The sequence below is a fragment of the Phoca vitulina genome, unplaced genomic scaffold (assembly GCF_004348235.1).
Source record: "Phoca vitulina isolate PV1807 unplaced genomic scaffold, GSC_HSeal_1.0 scaffold1, whole genome shotgun sequence".
NCBI classification, from domain to species: domain Eukaryota; kingdom Metazoa; phylum Chordata; class Mammalia; order Carnivora; family Phocidae; genus Phoca; species Phoca vitulina.
Window position 1 is genome coordinate 24,410,983 of NW_022589704.1, and position 22,898 is coordinate 24,433,880.

The following is a 22,898-nucleotide window of genomic DNA, read 5'->3' on the forward strand; positions in this document are numbered from 1 at the left end:
AAAAAGTTATTTGGGGGGCGCCTGGGTGGCTCAGTCGTTAAGCGTCTTCCTTCGGCTCAGGTCATGATCCCAGTGTCCTGGGATCGAGCCCCACATCGGGCTCCCTGCTCCGCGGGAAGCCTGCTTCTCCCTCTCCCACTCCCCCTGCTTGTGTTCCCTCTCTCTCACTGTGCCTCTCTGTCAAATAAATAAAATCTTTAAAAAAAAAAAAAAAAAGTTATTTGGAACTATTTTCCAATATTGGGAGCTACTTTAAATTTTACAATAATGAGATTTTTTATTATGGAGTGATTTTTTTTAAATAAATCTTTTCCTGAAATTCATTTTATTATTTTTTATACAATCTGTAGTTTCCACATTATACATTTTAAAATAATATTTATATGCTTATGAGTGTATTTAAGTAGATTTTTAACTTCTGACAGTTTTATTCAGGATTTTAACTTAGAGCCTAGTTGGCTGTTTGTGAGTGGTTGTCCTCAGTGTTACCATTTCAAAACCGGAGACATTTACAGGCTTAGGTTTTGGTTTACTTACATGGGCCCACCTCAGCATTCAAACCACCTCACTCTAATGGCCTCCTTGTTTAATTATTTAATACCACTTACATTTTCATTTTCTAGGAGTTATACATGTGTATTCTTATAATAAGAGTTCTTGGGACTCTTTCTAGTTTGCTGATTTGATTTCTGTTCACTAACTGGCATTAAAAAATGAAAGTGAAGGCAATCTTTTTTTATTCAGTTTTAAACGTACTTTTACTTAATATATTCATTACATTTAAAGTTACATAAACTTAAATCTTCAAGTCAACCCTTTGGTTTCACACAATAGGGTCAAAATGCTTACTAGTTTACAAAACTTTTCACTGCCCTTCTTTTCTTTCTACAAACATCATAATACTATTGCATCAGTGGTCATTGAAATCACCAACCATCTAAACTATTTACTATTAAACATAATTTTTTTAATGCCCAATTATACTTGTCTTAATTTTTTCAGGTTGGTTGATTTTAGGTCAGAACTGATTTGAATAGGGGAATTGTCATGCTTGATTATATCATTTCTATTTTTTGTCTATGATATCACTAATAGAAATTAATATCACATTTAATTCTATTAAATGGCAGAATGTTCAGAGATCATTGAACTAGTGGTAGGAATTAAGTTCTGGTTACATTTCTGCTGCTAAGAAATTCTACTAAGGAAACTATTTTACTTCTCTGAGCCTTGTTCTTTATAAAATTAAAAGGTTGGAGAAGGTTTTTTAAATTTATTTCCAATTATAAAATGAAAATGTGATTTTAAGCTATACTTTAAAAGTCTGTAAATCAGAAATCTTTAAGTCAGAGACACTTTTTAGCAGCTGAAAATCATGTCAGAAGAGGCATTTGGTAATTGAAAAAGTTGGATATTTTGAATTCAAAATTGTTCATTTTCAAACAAAAAAACCAAATTAGTTTTTTTCAGAAATTTATTTCCAGAATTACAGCCAAAGATATTAAAGATTATAGTCCTTTCACCTCATTTTCCTCACCTGTAAAACAAATACAATCAATTTCATAAAGTGTTGTGATGATGAATTCTGTAACACAAGTAAAATATTTGGCCCCGATGAATTTTAGTTATATTAGTGTTTTCTTTGGGAATAAAATAATCATCAATACATACACTCCAGAGAACACACGAAAAATTAATTGTAACAGTCCACAGACTACAAACTATTTTCCTTTTCTCTGACATTTTTCCTTCACTGCAGTTATTCTGAAGGAGCCTGATAAAATACATTTGAAAAATAGAGGTAAGCATCCTGAACATATTTACAGTGTTGTGAGGAGAATGCTTATTAGGAATTTGCTATACGGTCCATTAAATTTGATTTCTCTATTTAGCTAAGTATTCAACTTAAGTGATAAGTTACAGATATATACTAAAAATAATCAGACTTTGTAACTCAGAAAAAAAGAAAAAACAAAGTAAATGGCACCTGTGTTGCAATACATTTAAAGCATATTTTATCATCCTTGTACAAATGGGCCTGATTTACCATTATCAGTGAAATTAGCTTAATTTTAATGCAAATTGTTCACTTTCCATGGGAAAAAAAATCCAATGTAAAGCCTTTTTAAAAGACATGATGGGATTATGCTGAAGCTGATTAAAATATATGTAGGACTATACTCCTAAATGTTCCTTAGCCTCATCCATACCTCTGTGTTCTCTTTTATTAATTTGTACAGTCTACAGGAAGTATTGTTGCCATGGGCTATGTAAAAACTGTTTCAATCTTAAACATGCCTGGACAGATAAGGGTATTAGACAACTACTCAGGTCTAAATGGCTGGAGCACAGCTCTCTTTCCCATAACAGGTTTCCTGCTTCATCAGGCCGTGTGGTTTGGTAGCGGTGATTAATATTTGGAAGAAGTAGCCATAGAAAACACCAAATGTCTGGAAACAGTTGCCTTTTCTCTGGGGTTTATTATAGCCTTCAACTAGAGTAATCATTTTTATACACAAACATACACACTCATACTAAAAAACACACAATCATTGTACTTGTGTATTTTAATCTTGTTCTATTAGACTGTAAGCTTCATGATAACAGTTTTTTCTTCTTTGTTCATTGTGCGTACACTACCTGGCATAATGCCTACTACATAGTACATGTTGAGTATTTTTTCTTTGCCAACTTTATTAGTCCATTGATATACTTTCACTCCTCACACAACACACATACACACACAGACATACACACAAGAAAATAAACAGCAAAGCATGTGATACGTGACTGTTAACAATTGGTGGCCTGTCATTATGGAAAAAGTATCTCACAAGTAAGAGATCTTGCCTCATTTGGAACTCTTCTGCTAATTCCTTGTGTGCCCTACAAAGCCTCTCTTCCCTGAGGCACAGAATCCATATATAAAACAAGAGAGGTGATTTCTAGGATCTGTTCTCATTGAAGTCTATAAATCTAGAATTTTTAATTTACATTCTGGGTTTTAAATTTGCATTCCTTTCACTTAATAATTTTTTATGGTAAAGACTACTGCAGTCGTATTAAACGGTGCCTTTACTATTATGCATATATGTATATGCATGAGTATATATAAGGGTAGCTGGAAGGATATTGGTCAGACTTACAGTGTTGATTTTGAGGGTAAGAGAAGAGGAGAACAGGAATATGTGTGGATGTCAAAATGGACTTTGTTTTCTTTTTCTTCCCCCTGCCTTTAAGACACACACACACACACACACACACACACACAAACACATTCACACACACATGTACCTTAAGTCATTTTAAAAAATACAAATATAAGAATAAAAAGGCTGACACAGATGCTAATACGATGCGGTAAAAAATAGGTATTTGCTATATTTCTTTTTTATAATTTACAAAGGACTGCTAATTAGGTTATATGAATTGTTGGATCTTAAACTTAAATGTGGCATTTTTATAGTTAAGGATTTGGATATATGCTGGAGATAGGGGAGATATTTACTTCCTACTTAAATACTGCCTTTTGCAAGGCTGACAGGTTTAATCTCAGTTAAATGTTCTATAGAATTTGTATGATAGAAAATCTGGATGATATTCAAAAGTAATAAATTGAAATTCTGATTTCAGGATGCCATAATTTAGAGCTAGTCTCTCCAATTAAGTTTTTTGTTGTTTTAATCAAAATAATTCTACTTGAGAAAAGTGAGGGAACAAAAAAACCCCTATAATACTGTCACTTCCTTTCTTCCTTAAAACTTTTTTGTAGTAGTTAAATCCCTAGTTAGTGACTGCCCTTCCGGTAGACTAAATTCTGCCCTCAAATACTCAGACAGAACTCCCATTGGGCCCAATTCTGCTGTCCTCCTTCAGGCAAGAACTCCCTTTGAGTTTAAATAGTCTCACTCGGGTACTATATTAATAGGCGCCATAGATGCACAATGAAAGGCAGTAAAGGGGAGTTTTTTGTGTAAGCATGGCTGACTCAGCATCTTGAAGTATTCCAACAAATAATCTGTAAAGAATTGGGGCAATTATAAATTTTCCATCAGGTATTCACTAACTCAGAGAATTTCTCATGAATCCTTTCTATTCTGCTGAATGTAACTTCTGTTAATCAAGTAACTGTCAAGTATCCGAAGATACTCTAGTTGCCATATTTTAAGAATCCAGGAGTTTTCTACTTAGAAAGAATACCATCTATTAGATTGCCTTATGACTACTTTAAAGCAATCATGATAAACGAGTGAAGGTGGATTTCAAAGTTAGTAAATTCTTTAAAAAAAAACACAAGTTTTTCAAATTAATATTAGTGGAAAGCCATATTTCAAACCATCCTCATTTTATTTTTAAAGTGTATGTTGAATTAGGGGCACCTGGGTGGCTCAGTCAATTAAATGCCTGCCTACAGCTCAGATCATGATCCCAGGGTCCTGGGATAGAGCCCTATGCATTGGGAGGGGAGCCTTCTTCTCCCTCTCCCTCTGTCCACCCCCCTTCCCCCACTTACGCTCTCTCTCAAATAAATACATAAAATCTTTTAAAAAATATATATGATGAATTATGTAGCTAGGGCAAAATTGGGGATTAGATAGTTTTTGTCTTCACTTTCTTTCCTCTCCTTCCCTATGTTCTGCTCAGCTCTGCAGGAGGCTCCTTGAGTTTCCCAAGGCTCTCTGCCTAGTGGCCCACTGAAGTCTCCAGCACTTTATCCTTTCTGGTATCCAGACCTTTTTCTTTCCTACCTTTCTATATAGCATCTGCTTTTAGAAGAAGTCCTTCCATTTGGTAACTCAGTAGAATAAATGATACACAAATTGCAAATGAAGGGTGGTCTGGTGGGAGCCTCCTTTTAGATGGGAGTATCTTTCCCAGGGCTTCAAATCAAGACCTAGAAGAATCTATAAAGAGTGATAGTTGTGGTGACAGTGATAATACTATTAAGTTCATAGTTCCTCAAACACATAGACATCTCCCTTACCTCATACAGAGCCTTCCTGTTTTCTCTGCTTAAAACACTGGTCTATCCACATTTTACCCTACTATTGTCTTCTGTACCTTTAAATTATAGTATACTGATTGTAGGTGATTGAAACCTAGTTTAAACTAACTTAAACAAAGGGATTTTGTTGGATTACAGAAATAGGAAGTTTTTGGTCTTTAAGCATGCATTGTTTTAGTCTTTAAGTACATGTTGATCCAGGGATGAGACAATGTCATTAGGACACTGTCTCACTGTCTTAATGTCTCAACTCTAGTTTCTCTCTTTTGGCTTTATTCTTAGTCAGACTTTTCCTAATTTGTGATAAAAAAAAGGGCTCAAAGCAGTTCTGTTCTCATATTATATTCATAGCTGTGTTCTTACTTCAAAAATCATGTCTCTAGCCAGATAGCCCCCATCACTGTGAATAGGGAAATTAGGTCATATCATTGACTAAGGATGAATCATATGGTTACTCATATCATAGGTAGGCAGAGGGATCAGTTTACAAAAATTCCTTAGAACAGATTCACTTTAAAAGTAAATCTTAAAAAATCCCATTAATAGGAGAAGGGTCAAAACTATCACTGTTCATGATAGAGCTTACCAACTGTTGTAACTATATATGGGTTTTGGCTGTCTTCCTCACTGTAGTTCTGTGGGAAATAGGGATTGTTCACTACCGTATACCCAGTGCCGATTACAATTTATGATTTGTATTAAGAAATCAGTAAATATTTACTTCTGTAATTGACTCACTTAATCTTAAATATTTTCTTCATTCTAAAGGAGGAAACTGAGGCTTAGACAGGTTATATAACCCATCTATAGAGATTATAGGTTGTGACTTGGTATAGCATACAGTTTTTTTTAAGTTAATAATGTTTTGTAAATGTTATAGATAGTATAGAAACCTATGTGTATTTAGAAACTTTCATGTGTTTAGTAACTTTCCAATTTCTTTAACATACTTATTATGAATCACTTATGCCCACTTAAAATATTTGCACAGCTTTAAAAATTAATTTCCTTTTGAAGTTAGTTACATTTTACAGTAATGATGTTAATATTTGAGAAAAGCTTTAGTAAACCACAAAGTAGTACTAGTCAGTTGCCTATTTTGGGAACAAGTAACACTAAACTAATATGTGCCTTTTCCTTAGAAATCTTGGTCTCAATTAAATTTGAAATCATCATGAGGGAACAATAAAAGGGGCCAGCATGGAACTCATTTTAGCTATTATGAATTATTTGAATATACAAAGCTGAATAAAGATGTCCCTTAATGCTATGAAATGGGCAGAAATATAAGCATTTATGTCAAACTCATACGCATAATATATGACAAAGCCATTAACCCAAATGGAAACATATGTAGAAAGAAATAAGGAGCCTATCATCTAAGAAAATTTTTTTTACATACATTCCTGTGTATTTTTGAGCCTGAATATTCAAAACTTTGGAATTATGTAGTATCTACTTCAGAAGCTACATATTAGAAGTATGGGTGGGTGTTGATGCAAAGTCTTACATTATAAATCCATTTCTGATGTTCAGTTGTTTTGAAATTTGTGTGCTATTAAAATAACATAAACCATTTAGTTTAAGTACTTAACTGAATTTTTTTTGCACTTATTACAAGCTAAGTGTCTGTTAGTATTCACTATACATTCCATATATTTGTCAAAATCATTTCCATGATTGTTTAGATTCTTAATCTAGGTTGACTCCATAACTAGTATTTGAGACCATACACATTTTGATTCCTACACAAATAGCTGTGGCTTAACGCCTAACCCATTACCTATTCAGTCTTCTTATGGATTTTTGTCGTCATGGCAAAAAAGCTGTGTGAAGTTATTAACAATTTTGGCTACAGTCTCTTTTGGAATGTTTGTTGTCCTTAGAGACTCACAGCAGGCAAATATCACAGTCCCCTTCAACAACCTGTGCTTTCCTGAAATATTGGCTGTGACAAGACTACAGGGGTGAGAAATAATTTTGTGCGTGAGGGTTTGCACTTCATGGGTGTCTTTCTGAGTTTATTACCAGGAGGAAATGGAAAGAAAGCCATTCTCACCCTTACCTTAAACCAATAATTATGTGACCATGGTGCTGAATGATTGACTCAGCTTTAGGGAAAGTCTATACTGAGCCCTCTCTGATAGAAACCAGGACCTGGAACTAATCTGATTGACTATATTGATATAAATATCAGCAACCCTGGTATTTGGCTACCCTGTCTTTCCAGAACTTCTATCCATCTCTTACATCTTGATTTTCTTGTTTTGGGCTATCAGAATAGATCCATATTACGAGAGGAGCTGGACTGTCTCTGATGCCAATATCCACTTGCTATTAAATGGGCTACATGTCAGGATGCTATGTCTTACTCTTCAGAAAACTCATCAGGAAACACCAAGGCTTGTTGAAATTCTGCACTGTTGTTTAATATTTAAAAAGAGCTCTTTCCAGAGGGATCTGCAAGCTCTCCTGATCTTTGTAAACACCTTCATGCAGTCTTTTGAAAATAATGTGGTCAGATTACCAAGGGGAAAATAAATTAAAGGGGGAAAATACATATTTAACATATGTTTAGGTATAAGTAAATTATTTTTTCCAAAGACAAGAAGCAAGTAATGTTTATGTATGTTTTGCTATGGAATACAGAGGTTGAAAGGTACTCATCTACTCTGTCAAATACTTGGAAAAAGTGAGCTTCTAAGCTTAAAGCAGACAGAATATTTGAAGTAGACCACAAATTGAAGTGCCCCGGAATTCTTTTATCAATTGGGCCTTATGTTCACTCTTGTAATAAAGAGGCTTTTGGAGTTTATATGCCACATTCTAATAGGTGACTGTTTAATGGGATTTACATTCACTCAAACAAAATTAGGCTGCTAAAAGACAATGCAACATGCTGTAATGTAAATGGACTGACGGCAGAATTAAATGTTTGTGGAAACAGGGCAGCAGATCTATCAAGAGCTAATTAGACAGAGAGTTCAGAGGCAGGCTTGGAAGTAAACAGTATCAGCAAAGAAAGAAAGAGAGCAAGAATGGAGGGGAAAAAAGACCTTTTGTGAAGGGAAGAAAAGGAACTATACAAAAGTTATTTAATTAGAAACTCAGATGGAGTCTCTCCCATGAGAAAAACTTACATTGTTATCTGAACCTGTTGATAATATTAAGTTGAATAATAACTTTGATTAATCATTATGTGTCCAAGTAGTTCTTTGTTGCAATTGATATTTGAATATTTGGTTTTAATAGCACTCTCTTCACGTGGTAACTTTCCTAGCTATGTTCACTCTATCCAGAAAAAAAATTTTTTTTGAAGTTTATCTTTTAAGTTCTAACAGAAAGAATAACACTGAGACAAAGTTAGAGGTTTGGGGCTTTAGTAAGGAAGGATGAAGGGCAAAATTGCCAATAAACAATAAAAATAAAAAATAACAAGTTTGGATTTGAGTTTTAATTAGCATGTGGGCAAATATTAATTTTAAAAATTTCAATTTTTTGGTAAACAAACTCTTTTCTGTAGTACTTCATTATAGTCCCTACTTTTCCATTGTATAGGGAAAAGAATCCATCCTTTGGTATAGCTGAGAAATTGCTTTGATGAAATAAATCAGGATCTATATACTTGATACTTAAAGTAGTAAAGCTTGATTACTTGATTCATTTTCTTTTTAAATCTCAAATCCAGCATTTAAATTAGCATTGCATAAATCATTTTCCATTAAAGAAGAATTTAATGAATATTTCAGGGTTTAAAATTGTTTTCATGGAGTGTAAGGGGTGGTATGTATCTTGTTTTGCATGAAACCAGAAGTAAATCAGATACACCTCAAGATATTTGCATTCTACTAAGAATACATTTTAATTATAATCTTTCAATTTGTTGAGAATTTCTCTCTACTTCACACTCTATTGGAAGTATAAAGTGTGCTAATATATGTGAAAGTGCTTTGAACCGTTGGAGTACGGTTCACATGATGTGATATCATCAACAGAAAAATCTCTACTGTTGATGTTATGCTGATGGGCATATGGATTTTTAAATGACAAATGTTATATTGAGTAATTAAACCCAATAGTTCAAGTCAGACTGATTGCTTTTTTTTGCCTCCTGTCCTGCACAAGTAAGAATTGTTCTGTGGACATGTTCTAGGTTGTTTGTGGTTTGATTAATCCGTGAAATCCATGATCTGCATTACTGTCAGCAGTTAATGCCCTGAGAGTGCTTTATTCTTTAATGAAAAGATCAGTAAGATTAGGATGGTTTTGTCCTTGCCATGGAAATAAACCAAGTACGAATGCCCAGTTTCTCTTGGTGGAGTTCCAATCTGTCTCTGACCCAGAAATATAGGTGGTATTTGGCAGTTGGTCTACCCACTTGTGACAAAGACATCTATCTCGCCTGTTTATTAAAGAGAGAAACTGGATTGGGTCAATTTTAACAGGAGGTGCATTTTGCTTCTAAACGTTCTAAACTTGTAATGATTAGAGAAGTTAGCCAAGCTGGGAAAACATTCACGGAATGGAATAAAATATATCCCACTTACTTCGGTTTAGAATACATAGTAACAAATACATACTTTACCCTTCCTTGCCTTGAAATGTTTCTGAAATAAATGTGATGGACAGACTCAAGGTATGTATGTGACCGCATACGAGCTACAGCATCTCCCAGAGCCTGTGTCCTCCCATCATAAGTTAGGATGATAACACCACATCCCAGGAAATTGTGATGAGAAAGATATTGGAGAAAGAAAGTGATTTCCAAGAGTTCAAAGTGCTGCTTTCATGTTGATGGCGTTTAACAACTGTGAGTGGTATTTGGAAGATAGCTTCTAGTCCCAGCTTTGTCACTGAATTGCTTTGTAACCAAGCTTACAATCACTTCAGCTTTTGGAATTTCATTTCCCCTATCTGTAAAATGAGGGGATTGGAAAAAAACAAAATAAAACAAAAGCAAACCTGAAGTCATGCCAGGTTAATCTTTCAGAGGGACAGCATCAATTTATGCAACATAGTCCGAATGGTAGAATAGGCAACTTCAGAGCTATTTAGTGACAATCAGTGAACATTATGATTACCTGAGAGTTTGGGCATTTTCTTAAAAGTTCTAAATGATCAAATTATTCACTGTAAGTTTAGGTATGACATCAAATGATTCTGAAATATATTTTACACTTCGATGCACAATGCATGAGTATATATATATATATATATATATGATTTTTTTAGACTTGTAGGTTTATAAATTCATCATATGCTCAATTGCATACAGTTTGTAGTCTGTGTTAAATTGATTTCACTATAGCACTTTATACCACATTGAAGCAGAGTTGCACAAATTACCCTTGCTGCTCTTTACTAGGTCTAAAATTCTGCTATGTCACACGTATACGCACAGAATTTAAATGAACAGAAAGATACTATTTGAGCAACGATGGAAAAATGATATACTAATTTAAGCTCTGTGGTATTTAATGAACCACATAATACGCCATAGAGACTTCAGAGCTTTAAATGCAGAGATTCTCTAGAAACAATGCACTGCCTTGTAAGGAGAGAACAAGATGGCAAAGAGCTGAAAGAAACCAGAGTGATCCAGATGGCTGAAACACGGAGAGCTTGAGCAAGTGATATGAATGAAATGGGTAAGTCTGATGAAGGCAAACAAAAATTTTTAAAAATGTATGATTACAGAGGAACCAATGGTGAGATGGATAATTTCCATTTCCCAAATATCTGTATTTGTCTGGGTATGGCATTCATTTAGAAGGAAATCTTGTAGTCTGATACGATTTTACATCCTCGGAGAAAAATTTTCACGTATTGTGTGCCTTTTAAACTATATACTAATCCCTGTCACATCTCACAATTACATTTTGCAAATGATGTAATTCACACTACTGCTTTAAATATTGTGGGGGAGAGGGAGGCAAATTCACCAGGATCTCTTAAAGAAAATCATATTATAAATCATATTCATAAAACTAGCAAACTGAGTAGGGAGAAGAGAACATTGACATCTATGACTCTTTTAACTGATTTTCAAAATTACAACCATGCTTTTTTAGAACAAGAAAAATGAGGGGCAATAATACTATTTAGAGGGGAGGGGAAGAACCGTTTTAGTAAATGATTCCTGAAAGAATGTGATTTTTCCGCATTTTTCATTACCATCCCCTCCCCCCATTTCATTGAGTGTCAGACAAGTTTAGAGTGCAGAACTGAGTGTGTCAAGTCCATTGACCTGTTTTCATTCTTTCGACAGTGAGAAGCATACCTTCTCTGGCCCCAGTTTCTGATACCCTGAAATGAAAGTTTTGAATGCGTCGATTTTCAGGATTCCTCCTCATTTTAAGTTTCCAAGTCTTTAATCCATCTTCCAGTTTAATTCCATTCAGTATGCTTTCATTCCATGTTCTGCATGTTCCTCCACTGTGCTTTGCTTTTTTCTAACATCTAATTGCATTGTTCTGGAATTGACTCTGGGATGAATAAAGTTATCTGACTGCAACATTCCAGATGGAAAATGTTGCTCACTTCAGAAAAGAAAAATATATATATGTATAGGGGATATTTAAGACATGTTTAGGAATTGCTTTTAAGTTTAAAAAGTGGTCAAACCTTGGCCTAATTTATTATTAAAATTTTCTGATATTGAATATTGACTTTTTCACACTTAACATTGGGGAAAACTATTTATGAATCACTTCATTCTTCATTAAACTTCCAGCATGTGTTAAACGTTTTTGGTTTCTTTCCCTCCTACATTTATAGTAAATTAAGCATTCCAAGGGGACACCAGGTGCCCTGATATAAGGGACCTGTTTTTTGACAGAACTGATTTTCATGTCTTACCTTAGAAATACATTGGTTGCTATAGGGACAAATTAATGAACACGTGATCCTAGTAAAAATTGGCTGTATATCCAACAACTACTACGTTTGTGAAAGCAAACTGGATGCCTAGTATTTAAACAGGTAATGAGGTACACCTTTCATTGTTTATTCAGTCTGTGTTGGCATACATAGTGATTTAGGACCTTATTTTATTTTCAAACAATTTATTTTCTATCTTCTGAGGCAGATTTTCAAGTTCTTTTTAAAGAAAATCTCCTTCCATTGTAATTCAGAGACCAAAATTATTTTAATGTTGTTTGATCTTGGTTAAAAATGAATAAGTTCTGTTAGGATAAATAATTATTTTCTAAAACTTCAGAATATAATCACATTTCTCTTTTGCAATTAAGCATTTTTAGCCTATTCATGCAAGGACTTTTTATACACTTTCGTAGATTAAAGTATTGTCCTTAATTTAAGTACTCTCTCTAGAAACTAATGACCTGTACATTCATGAGATTCCAATTTAATTTTAAAGGAAAAAAGTTTGCATTTCAACACAAACAATAAAAATGATGGACTTTCACCAACTTTTGAAAGAAAAGTAAGCCTCTTACCTTGGCATCTTTGTCCAGGGAGGATGATCCCATACATACTGTGATTAATTAGAAAGACAAAAGTTATCTCATCAAATTAATATGAAGAAGGAGTTAGAGGAAAATTGATAGGATGAGGATGAACAGCAGTAAGATATGATGGTCGTAGAATTAGCCTTTGAATAATTATGAACACTTACTGCTTTGATGATGATAATTATCAGATAAATGTGCAGCTGATTTTCTTTAATAAAATAGGATCATTAAGTTAGACAGAATTATGAAATATAAACTATAACTCCCCTTTCATCCTCTCTCAACAGTCCCATCACAAATAGAAATCAGCAACATTCTATTATTTGTGTGAAGCTTTAGTATTTTCCTTATGGAATTTTAATAATCCAAATATATACATTTAAATGGAGAGCTGAAAGACTTAGGTAAGTTTAGCAATAAATGTTAAATCTGATATTTTATAGATCTTTAAATTATTATCTGTAAAAGTTCTAGAAAGCAAAAGAAACTCCATTCAAGTGGTGACATTGAGTGTAGAGAAAATTTTATTATCCTACTCTCTTCTACGCTTAAAACTTATTATTACTTACAAAATATTTATTTAATAATTCATCATTTGCATTAAAATCTATACAAATTCACACTAAATGGGCTATGTTCAATTGTTCTGATATACTTAATTTAAAAATCCTTTCCTCACAAAGTGTGAATTTTATAATCTGCAATGTATATGCAAAAGAGACCATCCAAAATTTTTATGATCCCTGAAATACAGTTGTATCCTGTATCTCTGACATGGATCCAGAATAAAGCTCTGGAATCCAAACAAATGTTATAAGTGATTAACTTTCTGTATGGGTATGAATGATAATTGGTTTTTTAAAGTGAACAATTATGATAGGAAGTGAGACAAGTCAACACTTTTTTTCAAACATTGATATATTAATTTTATTTGGCCTTTTTTTAAAAATGTAAAGATTGCTTTTTTACTTCCATTGTAAAATAACAGCTGCCAAATGTGCCTAAATTTTAATTCTTTCGTTTTAAGGTATCGTAGAAGAGTAGAAAAATTGTTCTGTATGATTTGCTGATTTCAGCTAGGTTGTGCTTTTGCATAGAAGAGTTGTCAAATATGAAATGATAAAGAAGCAGAATTGGAATGGACAAAGCCATTTTGTTACTGGTGTGACCTAAAATCAGTCAGGTCTACTCGACCCAATGTGGTTTTTCTATGTAAAACTCTAAAGCTGTGCTGCTTTTCCCCCTCACTGAAAAGTCCATAAGGCTTTCATTGTATAAAGATAGAATTGTATCCATCCATCTCCATTTTAGTAGAAGTATAAATTCAATTATATTTGATAAAGTTAAAAAGAAATCTTCAAATTGTCCATTACACAAAAATAAAATAAAGGACCCTTGTGCTGACTAGTTGGCCCATGAACAGAAATAAAATGTCACTTACATTTTGGCAATTTCTATAGATTGTAGTACTACTATTTTATATGTGGATTTTATATAGGAGTAGAATAGACAAAATTCCAACAACAACAACAACAAAAAAACCACTTTGTTCCCCTCCGTATTTCTTATTACAATGTTTGAAGTAAAAACTGATAACGACCTAAGAGGGCTTGTCATATTTAACAACATTAGTGGCAACTGCTGAAACGGTCTGAGATTTTTAAAAATGAATGATCAAGAATGGATTATTGTGTTAATAATTCTATCACAATGAAGTCCTTAGTGAAGAATAGTCATTATCAGATTTTTCAGTTTGTCACTACTGATAGCACGATGATGTAGAATAAAAGTATATGTTTTCCAAAATATATTTTGAAGCATAATAGCCATTACTCCTCTGTTTATTAATTTGTACAGTTCATTCAATAAGCAACTCTTCTTTCATCCATTGATATATGTTTATTAAGCACCTACCATGTTTTGTTCTAGGTATTGAGTCTATGTTGGCATATGAAGTGAACAGGAAAGACAAGGGACCTTGAGACTAGGGAGGAAAAGTAATAAACATATAAGCAATACACAAGAAACTTCCATATAGTGGTAAAGTCTTTTTGATGAGGTGATCAGGGAGGACCTCTCGGTAGAGGTAATGGATGAACTGAGACCTCAAGAACAGGAAGCAGCCAGCCATAAAAATATCTGGTGATTTATTGGGACCAAAATATTTCATACTTTGTATTGGGCCCTGGAAAACAATGAGGAATAAAATGAGACGGTGCCCTCAAGTTGCTCACAATGAATATGTTTTGCTTACTTATTTGGGGCTGAGATCATTTGGGATCCATTGTGGTCACAAAGTCTCATTAGTTCAATAAACATACATTAAAAATATTAAATGCATAAACTGGCATCAGTTTAAAACTTGGCATTTACTATTACCCTTCTCATATATATTGCTTATTAACATGATGTATGATTTTATGTTTTACTTATCAAGGATGCTTAAGGTTCAGAGTACTGGAAATACTTCTCTTGATCTTTTTAGTTAAAGTGTATTGCAGCTCACTGCCCTTAAATCTGTCTGCCAACTTACTTCTAATATACCTCATTCCCCCTTGCTTGCTGACTATTCTCTCACGTGATAAATAACTCTGCCTTATCAAGGTCAGTTGGAAAGGCCCCTTTTACATATCTCATAAATTTTAGCCAGGTGCCACTGATGTGAGATTAATGTAATGGCACCATGGCAAGCACTCAAGCTTGTCTTAATTATGCTAAGGTTGCTGGTTCACCGTTTCTCTTCATCTGTCTCCTGCTTTAGGGAACACTAAACACTATGTCATTAGATTGTCTGTTCCACAACATTGGCTCTTTGCATTTACAAAGTCATCAGATGGCTTATGACATAGCTTTTCTAAGAAATTAAATTAAACAAATAGTGAAAACAAAAATTAGGGGTAAAGTGCCTGAAAAAAGAGAAGGTTTGAATTGTAATCAGAAGAGGAAAAAAAATCCTGTGTTCCATAGTAATTTACCTCTGAGCAATGAGTTATTCACCTGATCACAGGGAAAACTTCGGCTCTGGGTGATCTCAGGTATGAATAATTATGAGGTTTCTTTACTTTTAAGAATGAAGGCTCCTCACGTATGCTATTGGCCATGATCCATGTGCACATTCTCAGAAACCTTTCTCCCTGTCCTCCCTTCCTCTTGTGAATGACTAGTTTCCAGGGGGAAGCTATCTCCAAGCCATATGTCCTACATGGGTGTTTAATTACCTCATTATTTTTGCTTAAAGTCCCCATCTACATTCCAAAAGGCATTCCAGCTTAGTCTCTTGTTGAATTTGGAATAAAAACAGTTCATTGCCCTGGTTTTTCAAATTTGTGATGATTTGTTTTGATTCTGCTCTCCAGATATTAATATGCTTTTTATGAGGGAACAGATATCTAAATTGGCATCTTCCCTTAATTTCTTAGTTCAAGTAAAAATCCTTTTTGAATGGCTGCTGTGTTCTAAGGGCTCTGCTCAACCATGGGTAGACATGTGAATAAGAAACAGTCAAACTCAAGATACTTGGGATAAAGATAATCTTTTGTATGTGATGAAATAATTTGAGAGAATAATGCTTTGATTAGTTATATGGGACCTGGAACCACATTTCTTAGGTTTAAATCCTGCCCCCACCATTTGCTAGTTATATGACCTCTGACAAGGTGGTTCACTTTTTCATGCTTCATTTCCTCATCTTTAAAATATGAGTAATAATATTACTGACCTGTTAAAATTATTTTAAGCACATTGGAAGAATGTAAAAGCATTTGGGTCAATGGTTGATTCATACTTAATGCTATATAGGGTGTTGGCTATTACTATCTGGATTCTTCTTAAGCCACTAGTTCACAATGCACTTCTGTGTGTTTGCTTTTGCAAACATTTTGAACCTTAGTCAGAATTAAAAAAACTCTATGTATCAAATATGTAGCATTACAGATTTGCTATATATTTTATGAAAGACTGAGCAATAACTGTAAGAATAGGTAATGATTACAAGACCACTAACAGGATACTAAAAACATAGTTTAATATGTCATATGATAGTCTTGCAACTAGGTAAAAAACTAATACTAATAAATAAAACTTTCTCACATTTCTATAATATCAGCCCCTGGGCAATGAATCTGGAGTGGAGAGTCATGTTTTTCTTTTTCTTTCCAGAAAAGGTAAAGGAATACCATGAAGGAATACTGTGTCAGTTAGGTAATCCACATATGTAAAGTTGTAATAATAGTCCTCACTATACAGTGCATATATGTAAATATTTCAAAAAGCGATGTACACATTTGCATAATACATGTAGGCCATCTTAATTTGCCAAGTAAGTCAAATGTATAGCTTTTATGTTTGAGGCCTTTAATAATTTAGAAAGCATATATATACAGCTGAGTTGTAAATGAAAACATTATTTTCAAATAATCTCACTTTATATTTTTGAGAGAAATAATAAATTCTAAGTTCAATAGATTTTTAGCTTAGCTTCATACAGAGAAGTGGAAAATATTAATCTATAATAGAATTATTTATACTCAGCCAAAAAAAAATCTCATAATATTACAGGGTAGTGAATCAAATTTTAAATCTTAAATTATCATGTGTCATTTGTGGTGATGACTGCAAGCTGGCCAATCGTCAGCCCATGTATTCCTAATGGTTTAATCCAATAAAAGTCTTTTTTCTTACTCTATAGTCTAGTGCTAATCAGGTGACTCTCCTCCAGGCTGAGGCTCCAGATGGAAGAGATAACTATAAGGTTGCTATAGGAGAGAAAATGTAAGGGTATGGGCGACCACTTATCTGGGCCTGGAAGTGACCATGTCACATTGGCTCACAATTCATTGTCCACCACTTAATATGTGATCCCACCTCTAACTTTATGGAATAGTGAAAAGCAAAGTCTTCTTGTGTGCCAAGAAGAGGAAAAAGGTATAGGATTTGCTGAACAGTTAGCATCTACTTCATGATCCTTTAACTTTTGTCCATTGCTATTTTTTCTTTATTTTTTTTAAAATTATTTATTTGAGAGAGAGTAAGAGCTAAAGAAAGAGCACACACAGAGGGAGAGGGAGAGAGAGAAACAGTCTCCCCACTGAGTAGGGAGCCTGATGTAGGGCTCGATCCCAGGACCCTGGGATCATGACCTGAGCAAAAGCAGATGCTTAACCGCCTGAGCCACCCAGATGCCCCTTTTATTTTTATTTTTAATTTTATTTTAATTCCAGAACAGTTAGCCTACAGTATTATATTAGTTTCTGGTGTACAATATAGTGATTCAACAATTCCATATACACCACTCAGTGCTTACTATATATATTTTTTTATTTTTAAAATGATCCAGATACTATAGCTATATGTCAGAATCAAATTCAGTACCTTTTTGGCAAAGTGTATATATGTGTGTGTGTGTATACACACAAATATAAATATATACGTGTATTTATATTTATGATTAAACATTGCAAAAAAGGTAAATTCCTTTAACTTATGTTACCAATTGATACTTATTTTTCGTATGTTATTGCAGTTCAGTTAAATTGACAAATGTAATTATAATATATATTCAGAAAATTTAAATCCAGTGATCTACACATACAGTGTTCTCATCAGTTTTCTCAAATGTAATCCTACTTGAAGAATTTTTTCTTGGAAGCCTCTTCTTGCCTTTAAAAAAATTTTCCCAGAAAAAGTGGAGATGTTATTATATTACTTAAAAAAATGTTTCAGTGTCTTCTATTATGCACCTCATTAATGCATACCACCTTAATTGAGGTCTGTTTCCTATTCTTTTGGCCATGGTTGATTCCTTGTGATTCCCATAAGAATATATCTGACCTGCGCTTCATTATTTTAGCTCCTTGTTGGGTGATTTAAACCAACCTGGTAATTTGATTTATTTTAAACACTGTGAAAATAAATTCATTCACTGTCTGACAAAACATATGTCCAGTGCCTTGTACAATATGAGAAATCTTACCAAATCCATCTACTTACATACCAAGCCATTTACTTGCAATATAAGGAAATAAGGTGTTTTCAATTAATTACAAAAAAGCAGAGACTTGATAAGAATAACAATAGCATAGGAAAAAATGGAGCCACAGTTCTGAGAAAGGGCAAAACATTTCTCATTAAGGTAATGAGACAAGGCTTCATGGGGAAGGAAGCATATGAGGTAGATATTAAATGATAAATATTTATCATTTATATAATATATAATATATTTAAACATTTATCATTTGACATATAGAGCATTTCTAAATAAAGGAATACCAGGGTCAAAGGCATACAAATATTTCCAGTGTTCCAAGAACAGTTGCATATTTTCAGCTTCTTGAATAATGGGATGTAGGAATATGGTGATGAAAGACGTAGGCCACAGAATTTGGTTGTGACCAGTTATGGAAATGTTTCTTGAATGTTGAGCCAAATTTTATAAATGGTTAGGCATTGGGCCACTTTTTTTTGACATTATTGATTACCATCATCTTAGATTTGCCTTATGAACAGGTCAATAAATCAAGGGTTTTGGAGAATACTGAGGTTGAATGGGATAAAACCTGGGTGAAGCTCTGCTTTTCACATTCTAAAGTTTCTGCCTCAAGCATAGGTCTTTTAAAAAATGGTAATGGGGAATTAGTTAATCTCAATTCTTATAAAAAAATTAGACTTTTATAAAAAAAACCTCAGGAGATTTATCTGAGCAAAACTTTTAGAGCATCTGTCCTCTGCTTCTCTTGACTTGGCTTCTCTCCTTCTAAAGCAGAATGTAGATATGTATCAACCTGGCAGCACTCTCCTTAAACATTTGATAGTATTATTCCTAAAGTGTACCTGGAGGAATTCCAAATCTAAATGTGGAGTTCCCATTTGTGAGATAAAAGGAATAGGCTTTTATCAGGAAAAGTCTACTGGGAAGTGATTCTGATTCCCACTCATTAGAACAAGAGAGAGCACTAAAGAAAAGGAAGGTGCATTGACAGTTGTAAAAATATCATTTTAGAAGGAACGTCTAACTCATAGTGATGATTGTCAATCACTGAGACTATGATGTTGCTTTGTGATTTTGGAAAATTAATTTTAAGAAGTAAGAACATATTACAGATATTGTGAGAAACCTTTGAATTTGTAACCATAAAATAAAATTATGAGAACTTTTGGAATCATTTTCAAAAAAGATTTTCTGAAAGTTGCAGATAAAAGTACTATCAACATAATTTAGAAGAAGATCAAAAAAATATTTTCTAACCTATTTTCTATCAACTTGAACGTCACTTGCATAACGAGCATGGTAAAATGGTGGATTAACGAGAAAGAGCTGGTATTATTAACGATCAAATCACCTCCCTCTCTTGCTTCCTTTAACAGGTATTAACTTATTGTCAGGCATCGTGACAGTGCTGAAAGTCAGAATCAGGTAGTGCTTCTGCCTTCATAGCTTTCTCCATTCTATGAACAAATAGGCACTAGATAAATAAATGAACAGATTTTGAAATATTAATCACATATTATAAATAACTGCTCACAGAAATAAATAGGGAACTGGAATATAGAGACAATTCTGAGTATCAATTGCTGCATAGTAAACTGCAAAACTCATTGGCTTAAAATGGTTTATAATAATAGAAAAATTTTATTAATTATCTGGGACAAGATATTGAAGACACGGTTTGGATGGCTTGTCTCTTCTCTACAATGCCTAGGGCCTCAGATGCAATGACTATTCACTCTCTCTCTTGCCCTTTTCACCCTCCTTCCTTCCTGCCTTTTTTTTTTCCTTCCTTCCCAAAGCCTGTCCAAATGGCTAACTTGAGCTTCCTCAAAACATGACAGCTTCAGGGATATCAAACTTCTTACCTGTTATTTAGGGCTCCAAGATCAAATAGTTCAAGAGAAAGAAAAGTGGAAAGTTCAAGTCCTCTTAAAAGTTAAGCCAGAACTGACATATTGTCATTTCTGGCTATTTACTATCAGTAAAAGTGGTCACAGTAAAGCTCAGATTCAAAGGGAAGACTCCTTCCATACTTCTCAATGGGAGGAGCAAATGACCCAACTCCTCAGCCACTTTAGGGAATTTCTGATAAAGAATATGCCTTAAGCTCTATGCTATAGTCACTAAACTAAAAAACAAACAATAACAACAACAAAAACAACAAAACAACCTGACGAGGAAACAGGAAAAAAAAAAATTACATTTTTTTTGAGGTGCTCCTTAGAGGCATTTTGTGTTATCATACCCAGTTACACTTAAAGAAATCAGTGCCTATGCCACAGAAGTGAAAAATAAAGCAAGGAGGAAGTGATGAATTAGTGAACCATCAGAATTTGGTTGTGCATATATAAAAATGTGACATTACTTCCAAAAAGCTTCCATGAGTCAGAGAGAAACTGGTCTTGGACATTGGAACTTGTGACTCTGATTCCTTGAATCTCATTATGTTAACACAACAAAAACTTGAAATTTCTGGGTCCATGTTTATTCGTGTTGCCTAGCTGTTTCCAAGTATTTAATCTAATCATCACATTGAATAAAATTGAGTACATATGATTAAATGCACAAATAATTTCTAATGGCAAAAAGTCTAAACTATATGTATTACAAGACTCAAATATCAGTTGATAGTATATCTATATGCTTTTAATGGATGTGGATCATGCAGGTCAGCTGGCTTGCCTCACACATAAATATGTGTGAACATGCATGGCTAGAGCTACATTCCAGTTTTATACATTCTAAAGGTGTGAATTGAGCATACCTGTCACAGAGCATGTTCCTTATTCTACTGTCTTATTTCAGCCTCTGATTTCTCCCTGGCATCCTGTTTCCTGGGGATGTGGGTAAATGGCATTTGGGGGGTAAGAAGTCAGTGTAATTTCCAGCTGCACAGCTAAATTGCAGTAACATTAAAAAGGCAAGTGACTTTTTTGAACTATAGAAATTCATGCAGTGATATGGTGACAGATCCCCATAGTTTTCGGGGCATTTTTGCTCTCTCTTTTGAATCCCTGTTTATGTTGATTTTCCAGTGTTAATCATATACATTATGTAACAGGAAGGCTTTTTAAACCACATACATTTTTTCTTTTTGCCCACATTTTAAATACTTTTATTATTGCAAAAACAGAAGTGCTAATGACTTGTTGAATGGGTGTTTAAATCTTTGTATAAGACTGTCAAAAACAGAAAGATCAATATAAATTAGATAAATTGAACTAATTTCTTCTCTGAGTGAAAGATTTAAGACAAGAAGTTAAGCTCTCTAGGATTCTTTTTTTTCCTTCAAGTTTTATTTAAATTCTAGTTAGTTGAGATATAGTAAATATTGGTTTCAGGAGTAGAATTTAGTGATTCATCACTTGCATGTAACACCCAGTGCTCATCACAAGTACCTTCCTTAATACCCATCACCTGTTTAGCCCATCCACCTACCATCCTGCACCTTTTTAGGATTATTTTAATTGACCACTAGTGTTTCTTTCAGAAATGCTGGCTCAATAAAAAAATGACCAAAATATGACGTGAATAATTTACAATACTTTATAGGACATTTTTTCAACTAAGCATCCCTTTTAGCTATGGAAACAGAGCAGGACAGGGCTTGGCAAGCTATGGTCCAGGGATCAAATCTGGCCTGACACCTGGTTTTGTAAATAAAGGGTTTATTTTTAAAATTGTAGTTACTTTTTAAAAAAATAATTTATTTTTAAAAGTTAAGGTGTAATTGACACACACTGTGTTAGTTTCAGGTGTACAACATAATGATTTGGTATGTTGCAAAATGATCAGCATAATAAGTCTAGTTAACATCTACCACCATATACAGTTACAGAATTTATTTTTCTTGTGACGAGAACTTTTAAGATTTCCTCTTAACAACTTTCAAATATATAACACATTGTTATTAACTGCAGTTGTCATGCTATATATTTTATATCCTAGACTTATTTTATAGCTGGAATTTTGTACCTGTTGACTCTTCATCCATTACACCCATCCCTCATTCTTGCCTCTAGCAAGAACCAGTCTGTTCTCTTTATCTGTAACATTGGTTGTTTTTATTCATTTGTTGTTTTTTTGTTTTGTTTTGTTTGTTTTAAGATTTCACATGTGAGATCAGATAGTATTTGTTTTTCTCTGTCTTATTTCATTTAGCATAATGCCCTCAAGGTCCATCCATATGGTCACAAATGGCAAGATTGCTTTCTTTTTTATGGCTGGATAACATTCAATTGTAAATATTGTATTATATATTATACAATACAATAAAATATTATATATATACATATATATATAAAATTATCCATCCATTCATTTTTTTAATCTATTCATTCATTGATGGACATTTTGGTTGCTTCCATGTCTTGGCTATTGTAAATAATGTTGCAATGAACATAGGGGTGCATATACTTTTTGTGTTAGTATTTCA

The 22,898-nt window shown here is 33.6% G+C and overlaps 1 protein-coding gene across 4 annotated transcripts in view; it reads left to right on the plus strand.

The window, feature by feature from the left end:
- The window catches only part of ERBB4 (erb-b2 receptor tyrosine kinase 4), a 1,092,681-nt gene that overhangs the window by 258,331 nt on the left and 811,452 nt on the right, over nt 1-22,898 (plus strand). The window lies entirely within an intron of this gene.